Source organism: Schistocerca gregaria, chromosome 4 (assembly GCF_023897955.1).
Source record: "Schistocerca gregaria isolate iqSchGreg1 chromosome 4, iqSchGreg1.2, whole genome shotgun sequence".
Classification (NCBI taxonomy): Eukaryota; Metazoa; Arthropoda; class Insecta; order Orthoptera; family Acrididae; genus Schistocerca; species Schistocerca gregaria.
The window spans coordinates 93,924,023-93,949,673 of record NC_064923.1 but is presented as its reverse complement, the minus strand read 5'-3'; positions in this window follow the sequence as shown (position 1 = coordinate 93,949,673).

The window sequence follows — 25,651 nt, the reverse complement described above, 5'->3', positions numbered from 1 at the left end:
TTCCGTCCACCTCGCGCGATGCCTCTCCATCATGATCTCCGCGTTGGCGGCCGCAGGATGTTGGCGGCGGCGGTGGATCCCGAGACCGTTTTTGTTGGTGAAGCTGCGGTGGCACTCATGTTACCGAATCTGCGGCACGGCCGGTTGGCCGGATAGGTGCTGGGGAAGCTGGGGTGGCGCCTTCAACGGAAGGGCCACCACTTGTATTCTCTGTAGTGCTGCCCCCAACTGAAAGGGATAATGCAAGGGGGGGCTGGTAACACCCCCCCCTCCAAGGCCCCTGGTGCGGTCTTCTACTCTGCGAAATCAGCGGGCCCACGTGAAGGGGAGAAGACCGCAGGAGTGGAGAGGCTAGGAGGGCTAGGCCCATGTATTGCGCATCACACTCCCTGTAACTACAACCCAAGGAAGGGACCTCGCAGCAGCGGCTCGACTACAGCAAAACCGCGCTTCGAGAAGCCGAGTTCGGATCCTTATACTACAACGCTCAGGCTCCGCCATCGCTCCACCACGACCGGCCCAGCCAACACGATACACCAGACTGCTAGCAACTACTTACTCCTACTGTCACACAGTTCCTACAGCAGTCAACACTGCTCTTTGATCTCAGGTTTTCTTACAGCTTACGTATCGCAGGCAGCACGTGAGCAATCCATCGAAATTACATCAGCTCGAGTGCGCTAGCAACAAATTCTTTAATCATGCACCTCTTACAACGAAGAACCTTTTCTCTTCACGGATCACACAAGCGCAGTGATACCTGAATGCTCGAGGTATTATAACGAGTGTACTGACCTCCGATTAGTCAGTCTGCATTAGTCTGTACCAGTCTATAGTCAAGTTTCAGTCTGCGCCTAATAAGATTATGATATTCCTGTACATAGCCATGAAGATAAATGTATAGACACTTTTGTCAAGTAACAGAGATATGTGAGAATAAGATTAACGTACCAAGACCAAAGGAACTTCAGATTGTCAATTGTATATAGGATCCAGAACCAAGTTAAGTTATTTTTATGCTTCTTATTATTTTAATAAATGTGTGTGAAAATTAATCAAGTTCTGTTTAAAGTTGGTCACCATCAATCTGCTACTCTAAGCATGCAAGTGACATTTCTATCGTCTGACCTGACGGCAGAAGATAAACATGCCACGATAAGACCATGAGACATATTGCTGACACTCGCCTACTTCGTTAGAGAGACAAGTCAAATAATCTGATGGTGTGTGTACCGAAGGTCTTACAGTACGCACACCACAGAATGAATCACAGAAGTAATAAAAACTTTACATTTGGTACAAAACAATACAAACAGGTGGAACACCAGCCATTTGAAACAAGAATAGCAATTGGTACAAAGATACTGTGATGAGTTAAAAGTTACCCTGATTGTAATGTTCCATGGAACAACTTCATATGTCTATGTACTTTATTATCATTTGTAAAATGATGAATACTGTAAACTTTAAGCATGAACAAGGGTATTGAAATGAGAACACCAAAACACATTGAAACACGATTTTTATTTTTGTCATTTCCAAACATTTTAACCACTGCTGCTATGTTACAGGCACAACACTACACATTACTAAATAAAATAATCTTACTGAGTTTTTGTCTTACACTAGTTGTATTGTGACCTATTTTCTCAAGTGAAAACCTTTTCCCATATGTTTTCAGCCGCACCTGAATGTACCTTGATGCAATCTTACATACAAGCCGTGTCTCATGCAAATCTTCAATTCTGCATTCATTATGGAAGTCATGGTCAAGTTTAGGGAATGAATAGTTCACAAATTTTTTGAGAACACGCATGACAATCTTACTAATTAAATGCTTTTGCCTCATGTCACCATTGACAACTTACATTTAAAACAATTTTTCTCAGTGCTCCACCACAGAGTATACAGCATTACTTGTTTGTTTGAAAACAGAAGCAATGTTTATGTGAAATTACTAACCTGTTCAATGTTTCTGCAGTAGGCTGTTCAGTTGTTATACTAATCTGTCGCCTTGGTTGCTTTTCCTTGGGCATTAAATGCGTCGGAAACGCAAACTGTGATGGCACTGCATCAGGCTTGAGATGCCTTCCATAAGTACCAGGCCTTACTAAATAATCTTCTTCCAAGAAGTGATCTCCACACAAGAAACTAGGGCTTGTAGGAGTGAAACCTTTGCGTTTAGTGGCAATGACCCACTGTTTCAGCAAATCGCCTTTTTGCAGAGAAAACATCTCCAAAACAGAAGACACATTGTATCATGCAAGGAAACGACCAAGATATTTACGAGATTGTTGTCATTTCTTGACATTCAATTATTACCTGTGGAAAGTTAAATTACTTTCCTTGTTCCACCGGTTCGTATAGTTGTATGCAGAGCACGAAGTAACCATTTTACACTCACAACATACATACACTTCATTAACACCAAGAGAAAAACTTTTGCCTAACTAAAAGTCGGCGGACGATATAAACAAACACTCCTGAGATGGCATGGATAAGTGCTATGGTCAAAGACAGAAGATATACATCTAGTTAGTATGGAGATCACTGGCTAGAGCACATACTGCCTCCATGTACAGCAACTTGAAAGAGAGTATTGGGTTAATGATTGGTATACTGAAGACATACTAGACGGTATAGTTATTAATTTAGAAAGTGACAACGACGACGTGTAATGGCAGTTACATTGTTGATGAATTGATATTAATATTTACAGACATTAATGCCTCTGCCTCACAAATCACTGATTTCTCGTTGGACAGGGACTGTGAATTGTAATCCTGGCTTTTTAAGTGATGTGTTCAAGAACTTTGAATTTAACCATCAAGTGAGGACTGCATTTAAAGGTGCTAGCCTCATAATAGACAATATGGCAATTAGAAAACAGCTAGTGTGGGACCAGGAAACTAAGAGGTATACAGGTTTTGTAGATTTTGGAGGAGAAGTTGAACAATAAAAAGAAGTGAAAGAAGCTTCAGAGACATTAGTTTTTATGCGTGTGTCCATAACAGGTAAATTTAAGTGTCCTTTAGTGTATTTTTAGTGATTGGCTTTGATAGTAGTGTGCAGGCGAAGTTAATAAACTCTGTTCTGGAGAGGTTAAGCAATCCAGGCATCAGAATTTGGGCAGTCACTTGTGATGGCACAAAGACAAATATAAGTACTCATCGTTCTTTGTAATGCAGTATTAATTTTCATCAAAACGTTTTTTCTTCTCAGTTCCTTCACCCAGTTTCAAACCACAATGTTTAGTGTGTTTTGCATATGTGTCATTTAGTGAAACTTGCTCGAAATGCATTAGCAGAAGTAGGTGCTATAGAGTCTACAAATGGCCATATTAAGTGGCAGTACTTAAAAGAACTAAGGGAGTTGCAAATTGAGGAAGGCATGACTTTTGCTAGCAAGTTGTCAGGACAGCGTATTAATTATGTTAATAAACAGACGAATGTCAGCTTAGCAGTTCAAACACTTAGTTCTACTGCTGCAGATACTATAGATTTTTTTTAGAAGAGCTGGCAATCCCAGATTCCATGGTAGTGAGGCAACAGTGGAGTTTTTGAGATTTATAGACAGAATTTTTGATGTCTTTAACTCCAGAAATCCTCTAGCTTCAGGATATAAATCCAGCCTGAAACTCAGTAATCAGGCATATTGGCTTGATATTTTTCATCAGACAGAATCTTATATAAGATGTTTAATAGTAAATGGTGTTTCTCTCCTGCAGCACCCAAGAAATACTTTTGACTTTGGCGTAATTTTAAACATGCATTCGATTAAAGCCATTGCACTGGAAATAATGAGTAGGGAAAATTCTCCTCTGCAATATTTATTGACATTTAAGTTTTCCCAGGATCACACTGAACTCTTCTTTTCATGTGTGAGATCTAGAGGGGGTTGGAATAACAACCTAAATTCATACCAGTTTAAGTGTGCTATGTGCAAGTAGCTTTTAGGCACTAATGTTAGCACTGTTGGGGGAAACCGTACAAATTTTAACATGTGTTCAATGGTACCTGTAGGACTGTATGATTTCCGATCACAAAAGTGTCCTCTTGTAGATGATTCTTGTATGTTTGTAGACATAGTAGAAAAATTGTGCTCACTTATTGAAGAGGGTAATCTGTTTTCCACATACAAGCAGAACATTTTGTACTACATTGCAGGGTATGTTGCCCACACAATTTCAAAACAAGTTACATGTAAAGACTGCCTCTACATTCTTAGGCCACCCGTTGTTTGTAATGATGCAACATATGCACTTCTTAGTACTGCAGAAAAGAGCTCATTTACAAAATTTGTAAGCCGAGGCAAGCTTATTGAAACAATTAATGCTGTATACTCTGTGGTGGAGCACTCAGAAAAATTGTTTCAAATGTTTGTTGTCAATGGTGACATGAGGCAAAAGCGTTTAGTTAGTAAGATTGTCATGCATGTTCTTAAAAAAATTGTGAACTATTCATTCCCTAAACTTGTGCATTCTGACACAAGAATCTTGTTTGTTGTGCAAAACACTCCCCTCAAGGGAAACAATTGATCACTTGTACTCAAAGAAAGTTATGCATTCTGGATTATGAACTTTATAATCCATGATACATAACTAATTATTTTGTACTTGGAAGCTATCTATATCATTTGTTTCTGCCGACATCTCAACATCTGGCGAAAATGCGACAAATTGTAGTGGGTGTAACCACTGCTTTATTATGGTGATGACTTTCAGTGTATGTCACAACTCATTCCCATGCTTTCAGCATTTCTCTTATTGTGCAAAAATATTGTTGCTTTGCTGTTACTACCTCCTCCGCCTCCTCCTCTTCCTCCTCTGAAGAATTCCTCTCCACATCTTCCTGCTGAGGAACACACTGCAACTCCATAAGCTCCTTGGTAGTCATTTCTTGGCTGTGATCTTCCACATACTTATCAATATCATTGTTATCCACTATCAGTGCCATGATCTTGGCCAATGACACAGTCTTGTTGACTGCAGGCTCTACAGATACTGACTCAAATGCCTCTGTCGCTGCCCGCGATGGTCTAGCACTTCTAGGCGCACAGTCCTGAACCATGCAACTGCTATGGTCGCAGGTTCGAATCCTGCCTCGGGCATGGATGTGTATGATGTCCTTAGGTTAGTTAGGTTTAAGTAGTTCTAAGTTCTAGGGGACTGATGACCACAGTAGTTAAGTCCCATAGTGCTCAGAGTCATTTTTTTTGTCTCTGTCACATTCGACAACGTACCCTTGCCAAAGCTTCTTCCAAGTAGAAGTGAGAGTTCTCTTGGTTACCTTTTCCCATACCTTTTCGATCATCTTGATGTAGGCAGTGATGTTGAACTATTGTTTCCAAAATTCTCTGAGAGTGAGACTTACAGCTTCAGTCAACTCAAACCAATGCTTGAAGAGTGTCTTGGTGTAGAGCTTGTTAAAGTTAGAAATAATCTGCTGGTTTATAGGATGGAGTAACTGAGTGGTGTTTGGAGGCAAAAATTGGACCCAGATGAACTGAAATTCTTCAAGGAGGTGGTCTTGTAGGCCTCAAGAATGGGTAGGAGTGTTGTCCATAATAAGCAAGACATGGAGTGACAGAGTCATCTCAAGCAAATATTTTTTTCACTTAAGGACCAAACTCTTCATTGATCCTTTAATTAAAGCTTCCGGGCTGAACTGCCATGGTCCATTTATAAAACTTCTTCTCCTTCTGGACCTTTCATTGCCTACTGCGGGCAACATCTTCGGAGTTGAGTCAGCGACTGGCTGCTAGGAGCTGGTGGTCCCGCTTGTATAGAACGCTCAGATGGCGCCACCACTCATCACGTGCTTTCGACTTTAAAACGATCTCTGGCTAGTTCCATCTCTCTCGATTACAGGTAATCGATTGTTACTTCGTTGGTACAAAGTTGACCTCCATATCTTGTCTAGTTTTAATCCTTCTTCTTTTCTATTACAATTATTTCCATGCTTGTAGATCTCTATAGCTTCTCTAAACTTACAGGTATAATAATGTGTGGTCCTAGCTATCGCGTTTGTCTCACTAAATTTTATTTCAAGATCACCGTCTTTGAAAACCTTTTTCCACTACAGCTTATTTGTCAATCTGTCCCACTCTACAGTTTCTTTTGTGTTCCGTTAGGCGAGTATTAACACTTCTTTTAGCTGTCCAATATAAACCATGCCACAGCTACATGGAATTTTATACACACCTGGGGTAACTAGGGGTGTCGTGCGTCTTTCACCGATCTTAAACTTTCACTAATTTTCTTGGTAGGTCGAAAGATTGTCTCCACTTGAAACTTGGCCAAAACTTTCCCAATACGGTCCATGATGTTGTGAATAAATGGAAGAAAAACGTCTCCAGCCGACAGTTGTTGTCGTGTATTTTCGGACACTTTTCTTCTGTGGTGGAGTGCTTGATTTATTTCCTTGTCAGTGTACCCATTTCTCTTGAAAGCTGTTCGCAAATGGCTTAATTCATCTTGCAAGTAAATTGGCTCACACATGTTATTAGCTCTGTCCACTGAAGTTTTTATGACTCCTCTCTTCTGCCTAGGATGATGATTCGAATCCTTATGTAGGTAACGATCGGTGTGTGTGTCTTTCCTATATACCTTGTGCCCTTAAGTCACATCTGCCCGTTTAATAAGCAATACATCCAAAAAATTTAGTTGTCCATTACTCTCTTTCTCCATGCTGAATTGAATTTTTGTATTGAAACTGTTTATGTGCACCAAAAAATCACTCAGTTCCTCTTCAGCATGATTCTATGTCACAAAGGTGTCATCCACATATGATACCATTTCTAAGAGCTTTTTTTGGCCGACTACAGAACCTGTTGTTCGAAAAACTCCATAAATAGATTAGCAATAGCAGGGCTTAGAGGGCCACCCATGGCTATCCCATCAATTTGTTCATAAAACTCGTTGTTATATTGAAAATAAGTCGAGGATAAACAATGCCAAAACAAAGCTATTATATCAGTAGGAAACATACTAGCTATGTAAGAAAGAGCTTTGTCAACAAGGGCCATGGTGAACAGGGAACTACATCGAAACTGACAAGGATGTCACTTGGACTAACTGTGATCTCCCTCAGTTTTTCGATAAAATGCATGGAATTTTTAATATGAGTGTCAGTTTTACCTATATACGGTTGCAACAAAGAAGCAGGATATCTAGCCAGCTCTTGAGTAGGAGCCCCAATGACACTTACTATTGGTATCAATGGGACATTGGGCTTGTGTATCTTAGGTAACCCATACAGTCTATGGGGGTAGCTTCAGTTTTGCAAAGGTATTTTTTATCTTCTGTAGGAATGGAAGAGCTTTTTATTAATCGCTGGGTTACACTTTCGTTGTAGGGTCCTTTTTCAGTTTTTTATAGGTGGTGGCATCCAAGAGGTGACTGTTCTTTCTGTGATAATCCTCACTCTTCAGCACGACAGTAGCCTTACCCTTATCAGCAGTATCACACTGGACTCGCATTCGGGAGGACGACGGTTCTATCCCGTCTCCAGCCATCCTGATTTAGGTTTTCCGTGATTTCCCTAAATCGGTTCAGGCAAATGCTGGGATGGTTCCTTTGAAAGGGCACGGCCGATTTCCTTCCCTCGCCCGAGCTTGCGCTCCGTCTCTAATGACCTCGTTGTCGACGGGACGTTAAACACAAATCTCCTCCTCCTCCTTATCAGCAGTAAGTTTAATAATATTCCTGTCCACATTAATCTCCCATGACGCCTTCCTTTCTCCTAGGGATGAATTACTACTGGGTGGCTTGACTTTATGTAATATCCTGGCTGTTTCCATCCTGATTTCATTGGCAGAATGCTGTGATAACAGACGAATCTCTACTTCTATATTGGCAACAATATCTTCCGTGGGAATCTGTGATGGAGTGATAGTAAAATTTCCTCCTTTCGAGAGAACAGAGACTTCTTCCTTGGATAGTTCTTTCATGGACAAGTTGATAACTGTATGGGAATCGTCTGTAATCAATGTTTCCGGTTTTTGTAAATGCTCAATCTTCTTCTTCTGCCTATTAGAAGACACTTCTGAGCTAAGAACCATAGATCTAAACGTTAATCTATCCACCTTATCCCCATCACCCAACCGCATAGTATTGCTAATACATAAATGAAGATTTAACAGTTGACTACTAGTTACCCCAAGTCTTCGACGTGTTTGATGGATCCGCTAACGCAGCATCGCCAATTCCATGCGTAAATAAATACGGTTCGCTTGCGCTGTACGGAACATTCTTCTCGCCTTCAAAAACTTCGGAACTGTCCCAGTGTCACGACAACGTAGCAAAAAAGTGAGTGAACGAAGTTGTTGAGCTTTCTTCTTACGTAGGCTCTCCAGTCGTCGTACCATAATCGACATATCCTCCCTGTAGAGGCGTCTAATTATAACATGTAAGCTTTCACAGGCGGCGTCTTCATTAATTAAAACGTCCGGGCTGAATTGCCGTGAATTTAGTGAGACAAAGGTGATAACTAGGACCTCACATTATTATACCCGCATGTAGAGAGAAGCTATAGAGATCTACAAGCACGGAAATAATTTTAATAGAAAAGAAGGACGACTAAAACTAGACAAGTGACAATCGACTGTATGTAATCGAGAGAGATGGCACTAGCCAGAGATAGTTGTAAAGTCGAAAGCACGTCATGAGCGGTGGCGCCATCTAAGCGCTCTATACAAGCGAGACCACCAGCTCCTAGCCGCCAGTCGCCGACTCACCTCAGAAGATGTTGTCCACAGTAGGCAATGAAACGCCAGGAAGGAGAAGAAGTTTCATATATGGACCACGACATTTTAGTCCGGAAGTTTTAATTGATGAACACGCCGGCTTACATGTTATGATTTTATTTAGCCAATCACAAAAAAGATCACGTGTCACCCAAGCCTTGTTGTTGAACCTCGACGTCACATTTAAGCTGCTCTTCTGGACTTTACTCTTCTTGAAGGCTCATGGAGTTTATGAATGGTAAACTAGAAGCAGTTTAATTTTCAGATAAGCGCAGAATAACAGTGTGAGATGGTCTTTCATTGGCTTGTGACTGGGCAATGCACTCTCCTCTGTTGATATCAAGTTACACTTTGGCATCTTCTTCTAGAACAGACTCGTCTCTTCACAATCAAAAATCTGTTGCAGCTGATAAACCTTAGAATCTACAAGCATCTTGAAGTTGCTGATGAAGTTCTCTGCAGCCTTCTACATCTACATCTGTACAGATATTTCGCAAGTCACTGTGCAGTGCATGGCGGAGGGTAAACCATACCACTACAAGTCTCTTCCTTTCCAGTTCCACTCGCAAATAGAGCGAGGGAAAAATGACTCTCTATATGTCTCCATAAGAACCCTAATTTCTCGTATCTCATCTTCATGGTTCTTACGCCCAATGTATGTTGGCGGCAGTAGAATCGTTTGGCAGTCTAAATTTTGTGAATAGTGTTTCTTGAAAAGAACATCGCTTTCCCTCCAAGATTTCTCATTTGAGTTCCTGAAGCATCTCTGTAACACTTACATGTTGTTCTAACCTACTGGTAAAAGATCTAGCTGCCCCACTCCTAATCACTTCAATGTCTTCCTTCAATCCGACCTGTTACTGATCCCAAAAACTCGACCAATACTCAAGAATAGATCGCACCAACGTCCCTCATGCAGTCTCCTTTACAGGTGAACTACTCTGTCAGATGCACTAGAAGGTGCCTCAGAAGCAGATCCCATGGTGAAACAAGGGAGAGCTGAGATGTCTCATGCAACACACCAAGTTCTCCGCTACCGCTACACATCGATGCAGCAGCCTAAAGGCGACTGACTGTAGCCAGAAGCCTTTGTGTCAGAGCTGGCTGCTTCACAGTGCCTCACAATGCTGTGGGTGCCTAAACCTCTCGAACCATCCACGTCTTCCCTTAAACACTTCTTCGCCCGCTGTTGATCCTGGCATCTTCTTAATGAGGTCAACGAAAATCATTCTCGCCTTCTCACAAATGATATTCTCGTTAATGGTGTCGCCTTGTAAATTGATTTTCATTAACCATATAAGGAGCAATCTTCCAACATCGTCCAGAACACTAAAACGTTGTTTCGATACTTTTATCACTCCCTTTGAAACATCTATCTCCCTAATCTTGTCCTTGTTCTTGAGGATAGTGCAAATAGTTGATGGATACCAATTGTATGTGCAATTTATATCACAAGTTCCCATGCCATGGTCGCTTTTTTCGGTGATTTTACTTTTCATTTCGAAGGTAATTTTCTTTCTCTTCTCTGCTTTATCTTCTTGGACATTTCTACAAAGGTTATAAAAATTTGCACACAAAAAACACTGCGTCAACGCAAATTTGGAAAAATGTGTGATCACAAGCTGCACTAAGATTGTAGCAGATGGAGCGCTAAGCTCAGACTACAGTACACACTAAAGACATTGTCCATAAGCTGCTGCCGACAGTGAAACATGTTCATATTGTTGAACATTTCCCCGGCTGTGCGCGAATGGCTGGTGACGTCACACTAAATCATTATTATCCATTATGTGAAACATCGCTCGTTAGCAAATCGAGCTTTATGCGCAGTGCTCGTTAAGTGGTTAATACAGCACTAAATCATGGATAAAGAGACGAAAAATTGCTTATTTAATACTTTATAATGTAAGATTAATTAATGTTTTATATATAAAATGTGTAAATTATACCGAGCACATCATGACATCATTGGCACAGCACAAGCAGCACTTGATAATAACGCAGTTAGTTATGAAGAGCTAACTTATGTACTAACTCACTGCATCAACTGTATACAGAATGAAACATGGCAACATGTAACTTGAATTGTGAGATAATGTACTAAAATTCTGAATATTCGTGTTCTCATGAACACTGCAAAAACTTTCACTTATCAACATTGCTAAGCTCATTTTTAAAAATGCAAAGGGTTGGTATCCTTTTAATTCTTAAGGGAAAAGCACTAAAGACAACTTTGGGATGATTTTTTGCCCTACTGGGCTTTCTTATATGCTCTATTTGAAAATCTTTCCTATGTCTTGTTAGCTAGTCATCGAACTCACTGTTTAAACCAAAACACTGGGGTGAGATTTCAAAAAGCAGATATTTTCATAGATATGAATAGATGGAATGGTCATAATTTTAAATTCCTTGAAAATTTCCCTACTCTGTCCCTAGGAGCAGCACCTTTTGTTGCTCTTATTGCTTTACTTCAGAATAAAACACCACATAACAATCGACATTGTACATAATGCTTAGATACACAGCATGGCACCAGGCTGCCAGTGCACTATGGAACATTTAGAATATTCTGTTAATGTTGTGTGTGTGGGCAGGCCACTAGAGGCCCACATGGTTAGCCACATGGCTTTGCACATGGAACAGTGCCCACTGCAGCACATCATCTGGCAGGAACCTTCTCTTTGTAAGTGCTGTGCAGCAGGTCTCGGTATCTTATTGTGTTCTTACTTACTGTCAGCAACTGTTCTCAACTGTTGATCGCATGTGTGCTGAAGAAAAATAAACTTTGGTTCATTGCGGCGATAATGTTGTTTGAGTCTTATATTATGACACAATTGGCGATTGGCGTAGTGTTCACAACATTGTGCTCAATCTATTGGTTGTTTCTGTGGTTCTTCTGGCCATGGAGATAATGCTCATATCTCTCCTTGAGCACCATCAGGCTCTTACATTTCCTATTACAAACTTGTTGGCTATATTGGCTAGACAGGCAGCCACGCCATAGGTGAGCCCGTTCCTCATTTCCCTTTACGATAATACGGCGAAAGACAGGAGGCTTTTGTGAAACAGATTCGACAACACTTTCTCACCTTTGGTCTGATGGAAACGTGAGATCCTTCCTTGGATTTCTCCTCGGATCTACCAGTTGTTGTGCCAGATACCCCCTCCAGTAACCCTTTCGTTCAACAAAATGTTTAGGCTGTTGCAAAATTATCACCATAAATGCATGCACATCATTATAGCATGTATAGCTTTTTATAGTTTTAAACAGCCCAAACAGTTCTACTGGTCTTGGACAGCTGAACTCCAGGGCCACAGTTGCAAATGTCAGTTTGTTATCAATGCTCTTCGTGATTCCTGTGTTGATTCTATGGTTCGTTGGTTGGTTGGTTTAACGATTAAAGGCACCAAACAGTGATGACATCAGTCCGTCCTACCTGGAACAGGCAAGTCAACAAAACTGCACATAAAGGAAGGACCTAGTACATGAAACCCAAGAAAAGAAAATCACCAAGGTCAACGAAGCCTTGAGAAAGGAACAAGGACGAAGAAAAGGAGGGAAAGGAAGAAAGACAGGTGAGGTGTCACGTCCAGAGAGCAGCTGGAGGCTCCCAAAGGCAGAAAGTGCGATAGGCGACATACCCCCACCAGTTACTCCAGGCAATCCAACCAACAATATCGAGAAAAGACAAGCGCTATGGACAGGTTAAGAGAAGCACAGGAAAACAGATGAAGAATACCAAGTCAAACAGAAAATATGAGTAGCGGGAAGAAGAGCAAAAGAGCGAGTAGGATGAGGGCTGGGGCAGACCACCAAGCACAGACAGCTGCTATTCATTTGGGACTGAGAACAAAACAGAGCGTCCTGCCATCCCCTCAATGGGCCAAGAAGGTTGAGGCGCCCTCATTTAGGTAGAGTGATGAAAATCCCCTTCAGGAACAAACTGTAGAATCAAGTCAGCCGCTGAGGCATCATCCACTAACACTAGGGGTAGTTAGTAAGGGAGATTATGAGTCTGCACAGGGTGGCTAGGGCAGGACAGTCCAGCAAAATGTGGGCCACTGTCAAATGACACCACAATGACAGTGGGGCAGATCCTTCTGACGGAGGAAATGACCATGAGTCAGCCAAGTATTTCCAATGCTGAGTCACCAAAGGATGATGGAGACATTTCGAGATGCTTGCATGGAGGACCCCAACTAATTAATGGCGTCCTTTATCGCCCATAGTTCGTTCGGCACAGTCAGAATATGCAGTTTCGTATTCAAAATCCTTAGAACTTGATGACATAACACTTATCGAAGGTCCATTTCCTCCATACCGATCTTCAGAGGCGGCTCCCTGGTAGCCAATTTGGTCAGCCTGCCAGTGAGTTTATTCCCTGCAATCCCAACATAACCCGGGTCCAGACAAAGACCACTGAGTGTCCACATTGTTCAAGGACAAAACAGGAAATCCTGTATAGTCAGGACCAAGGGCAACACTGGTCAAGAGCTTCTGAACTATTCAAACAGTTGCTACCGATGAGAAAGAATGACCAGTGCAGGAATGGAAATGGGAAATGCTCATGTGCACAAGAGATGACAACCACTCCACAGTGAAAATACTGCAGCCATCTGGCAAGGAGTGAAGTTCACTAAGTTCTGCATGAATGTAAGCAAAGATACTTGTCTGGCAACTATTGAGATATCAATATGGGCTGCTTCTGAACACTGAAATGCGTCGAGAATGGAGAAGAATAGTTGAGGATGAGACGAGTCCTTTGAGCCTTGTGATAGGACAAGACAGAGCTGTGGATGGGGGATGCACCAAGGAGGTGTACTTTAGTGGGCCTGGAGAAGATATAGAGTGGTCCCCTGGAGTTCAGAAAAAAGGGACAGGATGTGTATGGTGATTGTAACCCCAGACCTGAGCCGTCATTGAGAGAGGCAGATCTTCATATCTGGAAAGAAAAGATGGTAGTTTGGGTGCTCTGGGAAGCAGTGGATGTGTAACATGTAGCAATCAGCTGTTGTTGATGCAGAAATCACTACAGTAGAACTCCTGCCTCCGCTAGGAGGCTGATCATGGGAATAGTTCAAACGTCACCAGTAGGCAATCATACTAGACAATGGTGTATCAGGTCAAACATGTGTAATGTCAAAGGTGATGCAAGCCACGTATGTAAGACTCCTGTAATCTAGACGGGACTGGACCAAGGCTTTGTAGAGTTGTATCAGAGTAGAGCCGTCTGAGCACCAGTAAGTGTTTCTGAGGCATCGAAGAGCATAGAGATGTAACCAACACGTCGGCTTTAGTTGACAAAAATGGGGAAGTCAGGTCAATCATGGATCAAAGACCAGTCCAAAAAATGATGCGAGTCCACCACATTGAGGGACAGGTCATCAAGGTACAGGTCCAGATGGATAGGGACTGTATGGCAATGACAGAAATGCATAACGCAGGACTTAGCAGCCAAAAACTGGAAGCTATGAGTGAGAGCCCTGGACTCTACTTGGTGTACTGCTCCCTGCAGTTCACATTCAGATGAACAAAACTAAACGCAAAAATCATTAGCATACATAAAGGAGAACACCGTAGGCTCTGCAGCTGCCCCCAGAGCATTGTATACACTAAAAAGAGATGAACACTCAAAACAGAACCCTGAGGGACCCCTTTCTCCTGCAGATGGGTGGTGCTATGGGAGGTACAAGCCTGCACCAGAAAAATGCAACATCAAAGAAAGTTCAGGATGAATATCGGGAGTGGGTCACAGAGACCCCACTCATATAACGTGACAAGCATGTGGTGACACCATGTGGTATAAGCTTCATACAGATCAAAGAAGACTGCGGAAAACTTTTGAGTCTGGGATTGATTGATTGAGGGGGTATGGGATTAAGCGGTGAGTTCCAAAGTTACACATGGAAGAGAGAGGGCCTGCTAAAAGTGGAGAGGAATCAAACTACAAAATGAGGGAGCTAAAACACATACAAGAGAAGGTACAAAAGGGTAGACTAAATCTATAAATTTGGAAAAACAGAGGTATAAAAGAGCGGTATTTGCAAGGTGGAGTGGTCAAAGGACCTAGATTGTGAAAACATGAAGATAGACCCCAACCAGAATCACCCTGCTCCTGTTCCAGGAGTAAAGCAAAACCTTACATCTGAAAATTAAAATAACTTTCATGGAGGAAACTGAGGACCAGTTCAACCATCCATGAATCGTCTGCTGATATTAAATTTAAGGAATCTTGAAGATCATACTTAGGACGAAGGGTCAAAAGAAGGAGACATTTCAGCAATATATGTGATACCATGAGTCTGGCTCCATAACCACACTGTGAGGGAGGGTTTGTTACACAAGAGGAAACAATGAGGCTGGTATGACCAGTATGTAGATGACATAAGACAGTGGATATCTTCCAAGAGGAGTGGAAGGAAGAGTGCCAAACAAGCAGTAAATTCCTTGATTGTGTGGAGTTTATTACTGTGAGCAGTAGCACACCAGATGTCATTCCATTTTTGTTCAAGGAGAGATATGATGTAGATCCACATTTCTGCAGATGGAATCGTAAAACGGATGGGGGTGGGGAGGGGGGTAAGTAGCGAGACTGTCAGTCAGTTCATTCCCTGGGATGCCCACATGACTTCGGACACAGAGGAAGCCATCTGAGCAGGCAGTACGCCAAGGGCAGAGAGGTCACGGGTAGCAGATACCAAGGAGTGATGAGAGTAGAATCGGTTGATAGCCTGCAGGCTGCTCATTGAGATTGTACAAATTAAAAAGCTGTGGAGGGAGGGCTGAGAACAAAAATGGAGGGCTCCATGAATGGCTAGGAGCTCTGCTGAAGCATTTGGTTGTGCATCTGATCTAGAGAAGGAACTATATTGCGGCAGAGAGCAAGGGCGCCAGTGAGTTCTCACTCACTAAATGAGGCGTTATAAGGCTGCAGGTAGCAGGGAATGAAAGATAAATGGAGTTGGTCCATATAGTGTTTGAGAGGTAGACAGTGATAAATGCTGAGACCTGGGTGAAATGCCAAGCAAAATGCTCAGTGATGGAGCCCGGACTGGTGAAGATAACACCATTCAGGGAAATTCCCAGGACTCCTGTAGGATGATAGTGACCACAAATGCGCTTCATCTTTGCTCATACCTGCGAAGAGGGAGTATGTGTCCCTATAGCAGTGACATATTGCTCCCAACAAATCCGTTTCTGGAGTTTGAGAAGATAATGGGCCTGGGCACGAAGCAGTTTAAAGGCAAGGAGGTGGTCAAGAGATGGGTGCCATTCGTAGCACTGGAAGGCATGATAGTGGTCTTTAATAGCTGCAGCAATTTCAGGGTTCACCCAGGGGCAGCCTCCCATTGGGGAGAACATGAGGATGAAGGAATTGCCAAAGCAGCTGTCAATAGGATGGCATCTGTCAAACTTTGTATTGATTCATCAGTACCGTCATGTGATGGAATGGTTGGGATGGCAACCAGGGAAAAGGGATCCCAGTCTGCATTAGTAATGGCTAACCTGGGAAGGTATACAGGTGAGTGACACCCCCATTCAGTTGGATCATGACAAGAAGATGGGTCAGTGTGCACTACAGTGCAAGGATCCATCTTTGGCTGAAGTGTTAAATATTACCCAGTCCTTTGACATATGTGACATCATCACAGTGGCCCCTGTTCATGACCATCAAGCAACAGTTAGTTTTTGGGAGAAGGACAATGTGCCAGCCATACAACTGCGACCTCCGCACTGTACAGTGATGTCTCAGAGGACACCAAACCCCACAGCAATGGAAGCAATCAACTATCCCATCTGGCTCACACATTCCGTGCAACATGACAGGGCTGCATGCCCTAAGCAATAGGCGACTTATAACAACTATAGGTAAAAAGTACAATTAGTGCCTGTGTGATGTTCCCAGCGCCCTTCCGTGAACCTGGACATTAATTGTGTGTCTCCACTGCTTATGAATCATAACAAACTGTTTACCAGAGTAGAAGTGATGGACAAAGTTCTCAGACTGTAACACCATAGCTTAGATACTACATACCTTTTGTCGATTCATTTAGCTTTCTATTTTGTTCAGCATCCCATCGTTGAACTTCTGTAATTAGTGTATGATTAATTCGATACTGTAATGAAGTGTAATCTCTGTAATATGCACAATATGAGCAAATGATCTTTTGCCTTCCTCATATAATCTCTTTGGTTGTCTTTAAAATTAAGTAAATTTATTTAAATAATTTTGTTTAGGACTACCTATATGTGCAAATGATATGTTTTGTTTAAAATGATTGTTTGCTGTTATGTAAACTGCTGACTTTCACTTAGGGTTCTTAGTTAGTTTGTACGTAAGAGATAGTGTGGTTCCCCTCGGGAACAAAACTTAGTAGCGGGCGCAAATTGTGGTTGGCCTAGATAGAAAAGGCGGAACAAGAGGCGGTCAGGGACAAGCTACCAAACTGTGCACTGCCCATGTAAAAGTTGTATATTGTGCTGATTCCGAGAGAGGCTTTTCTTGCCGCTTTCCAATGCCTCAGATGGATGGATAAATAGCTGGAACTATTCTGGAATTCTACCTGCAATTCCACCTACCAACAGGCAATCGCCACCACATTGTGTAATCACTATAATGGAGCACTATAGCAATGTACAGTGAAGGATCAGCTCATTGGATGTTTTAGTGTGCACAAATATAAGGTAATTTATAACTGAATTCATGTACCTATCTTGATTTTTTTCCCTATCACAACACCTCTCAGGTTCCTCTCCATTTGAACTATGATTACTGAGTGCCCTAGTTTGTGGAAAAAATGAAAGCCTCAAAGTCAATTAGTTAATTAAATAATGTTGTTTGATCTTTGGTAAGAAGGGAGTATTCAGATTTACTGTGGATTTAGTGAAACTGTGGGAAGTAGTAAATTTAGTTTTGTGAAAGCCTCCCAGTGATGGAAACAGTCCAATTTAAAGTTTTGTGCAGTTTCAAAGTCACCTGTTTAATCCTTTACTTGAAAGTAGAAGACTGTCGTAATAAAGACAATTTGCTGTTTCTTTTAAAGATTAAAAGTTCTTAAACTGAGGCTTATAAAGTTTTGCTTAGTTAATGATCATAGTGCTGCCTGTGGTAAATTTCAAAAGGTGAGTCAGTTTCTTGCAAATTTGTCAACATTGTGTCCCACTGTAGTAAAAGTGGAACGCTGCAATAGTTGGAAGTTAGATACTCATGCTTGATAAGTACTTGTTTCTTTTGGGCAATCAAAGTGCATATTAATAGTGTAATAGGATCCACAAGTTATCCTTTATGCTCATGATAAATAACCATTAAATAGAAAGACCACTATTTATAAAAACAATAATTTCTTTATTCAAAAGACAGTGAGAACCAACATGTTAGTGAATTCCAATTAACTTTCATTCTAAATAAAATAGTATTTAGCTAAGAGAGACTTAACCTGTGATCAGTTCATAAATTTGCAGTGAACTACATTTATGATTTTATGTCGGCTAGAAAATGTGTGAAAAGTAATAGTGTGTAATGTTATCTGTTATATTTATGCAAACAGTCTGTTCTGCTCTGTCAGCTTCCAATCGTAAGCGTGAACATATGCAGGTGTCAGAGTTCATTGCACTCTCGTGTGGCAAAATATGGGTTTTGTTTGTCTGTTGAAGTTACTCATACCTATTTTCTTAAACAAGAATGTTAATCATTCTCTTGCCTAATTAGACTGGCGACCGTTTTCTTTATTCTTTAAACAGTGTAGATTGGTAAAAATATTGTTTGTTACTGTTCGAATATTTACATAATTCTGACTTTTATTTCTGATGAGCCACCTCCGTTAGGTACAACATGGTCAACTAACAAAATTCCTCTCAGAGGATAACACTGCTCTGTTGTATTATACCATAATTGCTTTAACTAGATAGTTTTATTTCATGACCTGCCTCCAACGTTAAGGTTATGGTACAGAAGTATTGGACTGTAGTGTTATAAGACTTCAAGTGGACATAGATGCAGCCATGACTTTGCTGAACTCACAGACTTATGTGGGTTTGAGTTCGCCAGTATTGTCTCCAATTACTCAAGCTTTGGTAGGGTGAAGGAAGCAATGTATTCCAATTTTGGGGCAATTTATGTCTTCCACTATGTATAAGGCTGTGGTTCATTCATTGACTTTTTTGGAAGCAGTGATGCTGACACTGCAAATATGTTTGGTCTTGATGTTTTGAATGCTTTTGGTTTCTCCATTTTGGATATGACACACCTTATTTCCAATCAGGTCCCTTACCAGCAGTTAGATTCTCTGTATTCTGAGGCTTGTATATGTTTGGTTGTGCTACTAATTTTGTGGCCCACATTGCCCTGAAACCTACGGCATGACTGCATTTTTTCCTTGCTAGCCCTATTCCATTGGCTTTTCATGATCAAGTGAAATCAAAGTGGCTGATGTTGTTGGGGGGAGTGGGTCATACAGCCTATTGCATCAAGTGAGTGTCTTTCAAGGTTCAAATGAAGAAGTCATGTTGCGGTCTGCTTCACGGATGATGCCTTGACACACTTCTTAGGTTCCTACAGGTTTATGGTGGTGGGGGATTGGAGTCCAGTTCAATCCTGTTTCCACTGTATTGGACTGGAGGATTCAGCTGATGAGCAAAATGCATTCCGGCTATGGCCCACAGCTGTTGAGGCCCCTGCATGGGTGTGGTGCACACTAGTGTTGGTCTGGTAGTGCACCACCACATTCAGCTGCCTCCTCACATGACAGTGAGGACCACAGATCTCCGACTGCCACCTCCACCTCCTCCCTCAATGCCTGTCCCATCCTTGTGGAACATCCCTGCTGAAGGGAAGGACTCATCTTCCTCGTGAATGCCACTGTCTCTTGCCTCTTCTCTGGGGTCCAGCGCCTGCTGCCAGGCCTTTCTGTGATGCTCTTTTGCCACCAGCAATTCTACTGCTGGCTGGGCTGGCGCCTTCAGGTGCTTTCACACTGGCATCCCTTATTGCCTTGAATGAGTGGCCAGTGCCTTCACTGCTGGCACACTTCCACTACATTGAGAAAGTGGCACTCACATTGGTGGAGTGCCCTTTTCCCAAGGGAGGAGTGGTACTATAACCCTGTACATAATACTTGGATAAGTGCCGTGTCACCAGGCTGCCGGCGCACTATACTTCAAATAATCTGCGAATAGCATGTGTGTGGGCCAGCCACCAGAGGCTGCCTGCAGTGGGCCACCTGACTTTTGCACACAGCACAGTATCCACCACAGCATGTACTGGAGTCGTCCTCTTTAAAAGCACTGTGCAGCAGGCGCTTGCTCTCATATTGTGTTCTTACTTATTTTCAGCAACTGATTGTATCAGTCCCTAGATTGTTTCTACATTTGTGTTTACATTCTCAACTGTTGTTCACTGTAGAATAATAAATTTTGGTTTATTGTGGCCATATTGTTCTTTGAGTCTTACATTATGACATACAACTGCATAATAAGCACACATTAGTGTTTGTTCACTGCAGAATTTTTAAGTATTCTTTTTATGTAGCAGCATTTACTTCACTTTTTATTTAGCAGTTCTATTATGTTTATCCCCCTTCAGATGCTTATCTAACCAAATTCCTAAAAAAAAGTTTGTGTTTGAAGTATGTAACTTCACACTTATATTGGGCTTTATACTACTTTATATGTGGCTGAAATTTATGCATAATGTTTTCTTCTCATTTATAAATACAAAGCTATCTCTAAACCATTTATCTGCTTCTTCTGTTGTTATTTTGACTTTTTGTGTGAGTCAGTCTTATTCTGAGCATTAATAAAGAGACTTGTATCATCAGCAAAGAGGACAGCATTAGCTTCATTTATGAAAATCAAGAACATAGCAGTCTCAGCACTGAAGCTTGGGGAACTCCACAACTAACTTTCTTGTATCAAGAAAAGTATGAGTTTCGTTCATGAGCTATTTTTACTTTCTGGTATCTATCAGATAAATATGATTTAAACCACTTGTGAGTAGTACCAAGGACTCCATAACAGCATAATTTTTCAACCAGTAGAGCATAATCAGTAACAGCGAATGCCTTGGATAAATCTAAAAATACCTCACAGTTTACTTCATTATGATTTATGCAATTTACAACAAGTTTTAGGAAATTATATATAGTTGTTTCAGATGATCTATTATTTCCAAAACCATTTTGTTCTTCGACAAATATTCCACTTTTGTTCAGAACAGCAGAGTGTCTTCCATAAATTTCTCTTTCAGTAATTTTTGAAAAACAAGATAACATTAATAAAGATCTGTAGATTTTACATCATAAAGGTCACCATTTTTATATAGTTGTTTTACAGAACTATTGACTGCTTAAGCTCTCTTGGGAAAGTACTGGTGAAGAGAACAGCATTAATTATATCTACAAGCAAAAAATCAATTGATTTGCTGTGTTTCAGCAAATGTTTCAGCAGATGTTTCAGGTATCATGTGTGGTCTAGCACTGTCATGCTAATGGTGCTCCATGTGTGGACAATTAGAAAATCGATTACAGCACACTGTTACTCAAGCACCAACATAGGTATTTTAGACACTGTTGTGTTGCAGGCTATAATTTGAAGCCCTCTAGTTCCAATTTACATCAGCAAAGTGAGGAAGTTGACTGAGCGATATGCATATAAGATTTTCTATGACACTTGTATGGTGAAGTTTGAATGTATTGGCTATACATAACGGACGATTTGTAGCTTTGGCCTCACTTTTAATAACAATGTAATTGTTTCTTACTTCACTTCTGCCTAAGTTTGAATTTATCACTTAGCAAACTAAATCCATTTTTTTGTTAACCTTGTTTCTACTGATGTGTGAATTATTGTTTAAGATTTTTGCTGCAGTAACGACTTTCCTGTACAATTTCCTGTAATTGACATACTTTTTCACAGATGTATTTACTCTTGCTGATTTACTTAACTTTCTAAGTTTCTCTCCAGATTGTCTTATTCCCTATGTTGTAGTTCCGTTTTTTACTTTCATTTTTTTAAAGAAAATGTATTTTACAGTTATGTTTATAACAAGTTGAAAATGACTCAAACTTCATATCTATATCGTCATGTTTCTTCAAACCTCAGCTTAAATTTTTTAAAAAGAATTAACATCATAATGTCCTCATTACTACACCTTCTGTCACTGTCTTTCTCACTTACTCTATAGTCTGTGCTGATTACATTTTTTATATTAAGTTTTATTGGTTTTTAATCTTAAAATACATTGTAAATCACCTCTAAAATTAACCTAGTTTTAGAAGGTCAATAAATATTTGATAAGTTAAGTTTTCAGAGCTCTTCCCATGTCTACTGCATTCACAGAAAATTGATACTAAATTATGTGGGCATTACAAATTGGTCGGTTTTGATACGTTATGCTACTTGATTTTAAAGTAAATATTGAAATCTCCAAGTACAGTAACACTTTCTGTAAAATGTCTTAATTTATTGAAAACTCTTTCAATGCTTTCCAAAAATGGTATAAAGTTACCTGGTGGTGAACAAGATTTGCATACAATAATAATTTTGAGCTTCATATTATATTTATTTTATGATTAGTATTTTTAAGTGTGGAGTAGTACATATTTCCTTCTGGTGGCTGAAAGGAACCTTAAAGGGCATTGGCTGACTTGAGTGAACATTTGAGTAGTGTGTATGTGTCCATATAAGCTGAGTAGATTTTAGATTGATGTAAAGACATTTTTTATGAACTCAAAGTGTAATACTCCTTGGTTTATTCATAAACTATTGAATTTCAAGGTCTTGTTTCAACATTATATGTTCATTACATCAGCAGTGGAAGAAAAAGACTCAAAGGACACATGTCTCATAGGGACAATGTTATGAAAGTAATCAGTGATATGAGAACGTCAGGATTACGTTGTCTGAAAATGTTGTCTGCAAATAGTTAGATGACTAACCAATATGTCATTGAATTTGCCTTATTTTTTGTTAATTTACTTATATTTCTGAGAGTGAAAGCATATTGATTACTATTAGTAAATGTGAGACTGATTACAAGTGGAAGCTTGTGTGTTGTGTAAAATATCTTTGACGCTGGAGACGTCTTTGACTGTAGTCAGTCGGCAGTCGGCAGCGAACTCGTGGTGTGTGTTGACGGTTGAACAATGTTCAGGTCGCCGTCATAATAATTTGGAAGTGAATAAAGAAATGAATTCTGTTACTATTTTTTTCTATATAAGCTTTAAGAAGAAACCACATTTTAAGAAATGGTATTTGAAGCACCAAAAAATGAGGCAAACGCATTGAACCAGGATATTTCTGCAGCCAACAAAACTGCATAGTGGAATCATACTTCCATTAGACAACTGAAGCCAAGACAATTGTCGCCTTGTAAACATTTTACAGAAAAGGTACTGTCACGAAATATGCCAAATTTAAGTAAATAAAAATAGTGACCATATTTCAACTGAGGTCTTCAGCCGGTATAGCATATTTCAGTAGTCCTACTGAGTCAATGAACAATTTATAAAGTCACCAGTTGACCTAATAGTTTACAAGCCTGCAGCCTATTTATCACCAATCGCAGTGGGGAATGAAATAATAGTGTGGCATTGTTGGCCAGGAGACCCCAACCAGGGAAGTTCAGTCGCTGGGTTGCATTTCAGGTGACGCCACATTGGGCGACTTGCACATGGGTGATGATGAAGAAACACAACATCTAGTCCACGAGTGGACAAAATCTGCAACCCGGCCACTAATCGAACCCGCGTTACCACTCAGCTAAGCAGGTGGATATTGCAGTGGGAAACTGTGTGATCTGCTTGTGCAGGTAACCTGATCCCCAAAACTTAATTAATCGCCATTCATTTATTCACCAAGATCCATAGACCCCATCAAGAAAGAGAGCCTCCTTAGGTTTCTGGAAAGCATTTGACACAGTGTCCCCTGTATGTTGCTTATGAAGGTCATAGCACATGGAACAAGTTCCCAGATATGTGAGTAGTTCAAATACTTTTTAAATTATAAAACCCATTGCGCTGTCTCCTGAATAGTGAACGTTCGTCAGAGACAAGTGTGATGTCAGGAGGGCCCCTCAGGGTAGCATGATAGGACTGGGCTACAGGTTGCCAAGGGCTTATTTATCGATTGCCAGTTTTTATTTTTAGTTCACTGTTGCTATTTGAGTTTACAAATTGTCCTTTTGTCATGTGGAAATAATGAGTGGAGCTGTGGACTCTAGAAAATGGAGTGCTGTGTTGAATTTCGGAACATTTCCAACATATTATTTCACTTGAATTCAGTAGAAAGGTGACAGCAGTGGAGGTAGCCAGTAACATTTGTGTCGTATATGGGGATAATGCCATTGAACAGAGCATGGCAAAAAAATGGTTTTCTCATTTTAAGGAGGATCGTTTTGCCATTCCACATTAATGAACACATTCAGGATTTCATGAAGATCACTTAAATGCATTAATCCACTTAACATCAGTGTACTTGAGAACTGGGAAATGTGATGAACTGTGATTACTTCACCATTGATTGGCCCTATGAGCATCTCTGCTTGCTCATTATCAATTGGATCATGAATAACATCAACCATTTCCATCCTGTATCATTTCTGATGACAAGAAATCATGTCTTTATGCTAATATAAGGAAAAGAATGGAATGGTTGAGCCCAAACCCAAGCAGTAACTCTCTGTACAAAGAGCTGTGCAAATCAACATAAGATCATGTTATGCACTTGGTGGAAAAGTAATGGTGTGGTGTTCTATGAACTGATTCCTCTAGGGGTAACTATCACTATTGACATTTATTGTCAACAAGTGAGATGTCTTGTAGATACAGTCAAAGAACAATGATCAGGAACACTGTATGGACTGATGTTACTCCACAATAATGTCCATCCCGATTGTGCTAGACTGACCAAAACACTATACAAGAGCTGGGTTGGAAAGTCATTCATGATCCATCTTATTCACATGATCTTACACCTGCATATTTTCACCTTTTCTGCTCTCTATCGAACAACCTTCAAGGACCTTCCTTTCCAGATGAAAATGTGCTCTGAACATGGTTCGACAAGTTCTTTACCTCAAAAACATGTGATTTCTACAGTCACAGAATCAATAAGTTACCTCAGTATTGGCAGACTGTTGTAAGTAGTGAAACGGAATACATTTCTGATAATTGAAGTCTCTGTTTTGTGTATATTACAAACTTATGCACCAACCCAATCACTTATAATCAGATAGTATAACTCCATTCTGAACTATGGAAAAGAAGGTAGGCGACTCTATGTTTTCCTCGCTGGCAAACCCCTTTTCATACGTAAAGATGCTTGTAGGTAATTCTGCATATTCCATTAAGGTGTCCAGCAGAGTTAAAAAGGTTTGCATCTCTATTTACAGTGGTCTATCACTCGTTTCTTATGCTGTTTTTGTGGTGCTGTTCAGCACATTGTCCATGATCTGAAATCATTTCCTCTCTTGCCCCTTCTTCCTCCACATAGTCTTCTAAAGATATTTATAAATACTACCTTTTCAATGCCAGACAGGAGGACACTAAATACTAAACTCAATCAAGTCTTTAAGTTAAGTCTTTGCCATACTGCTGCAGAAAACCCTGTGTCCTTACAAAATATCTCTTTGAGCATTGGTATACTGCACTTCATGTCATTTCTATTCTGATCACTAGGCATTTAAGACTGTACATTTCAATGTCCTCCTTCGTCACACACAATTGGATGACCGTTAAAGGTAATAAATGTTCATGGAATAAAAATATTGGCAAATTCTAGTGGTAGTTTTAAAGAGAAAATACTCATTTTGTTTCTTGAGGATCTCCTTAAATTCGTTGCTTGAATTTCTTCTGTCTGGAATTCAGGTTTTCTTGTAGGTCTGGAAACCCTGTAGGTTGACGTGTTTTT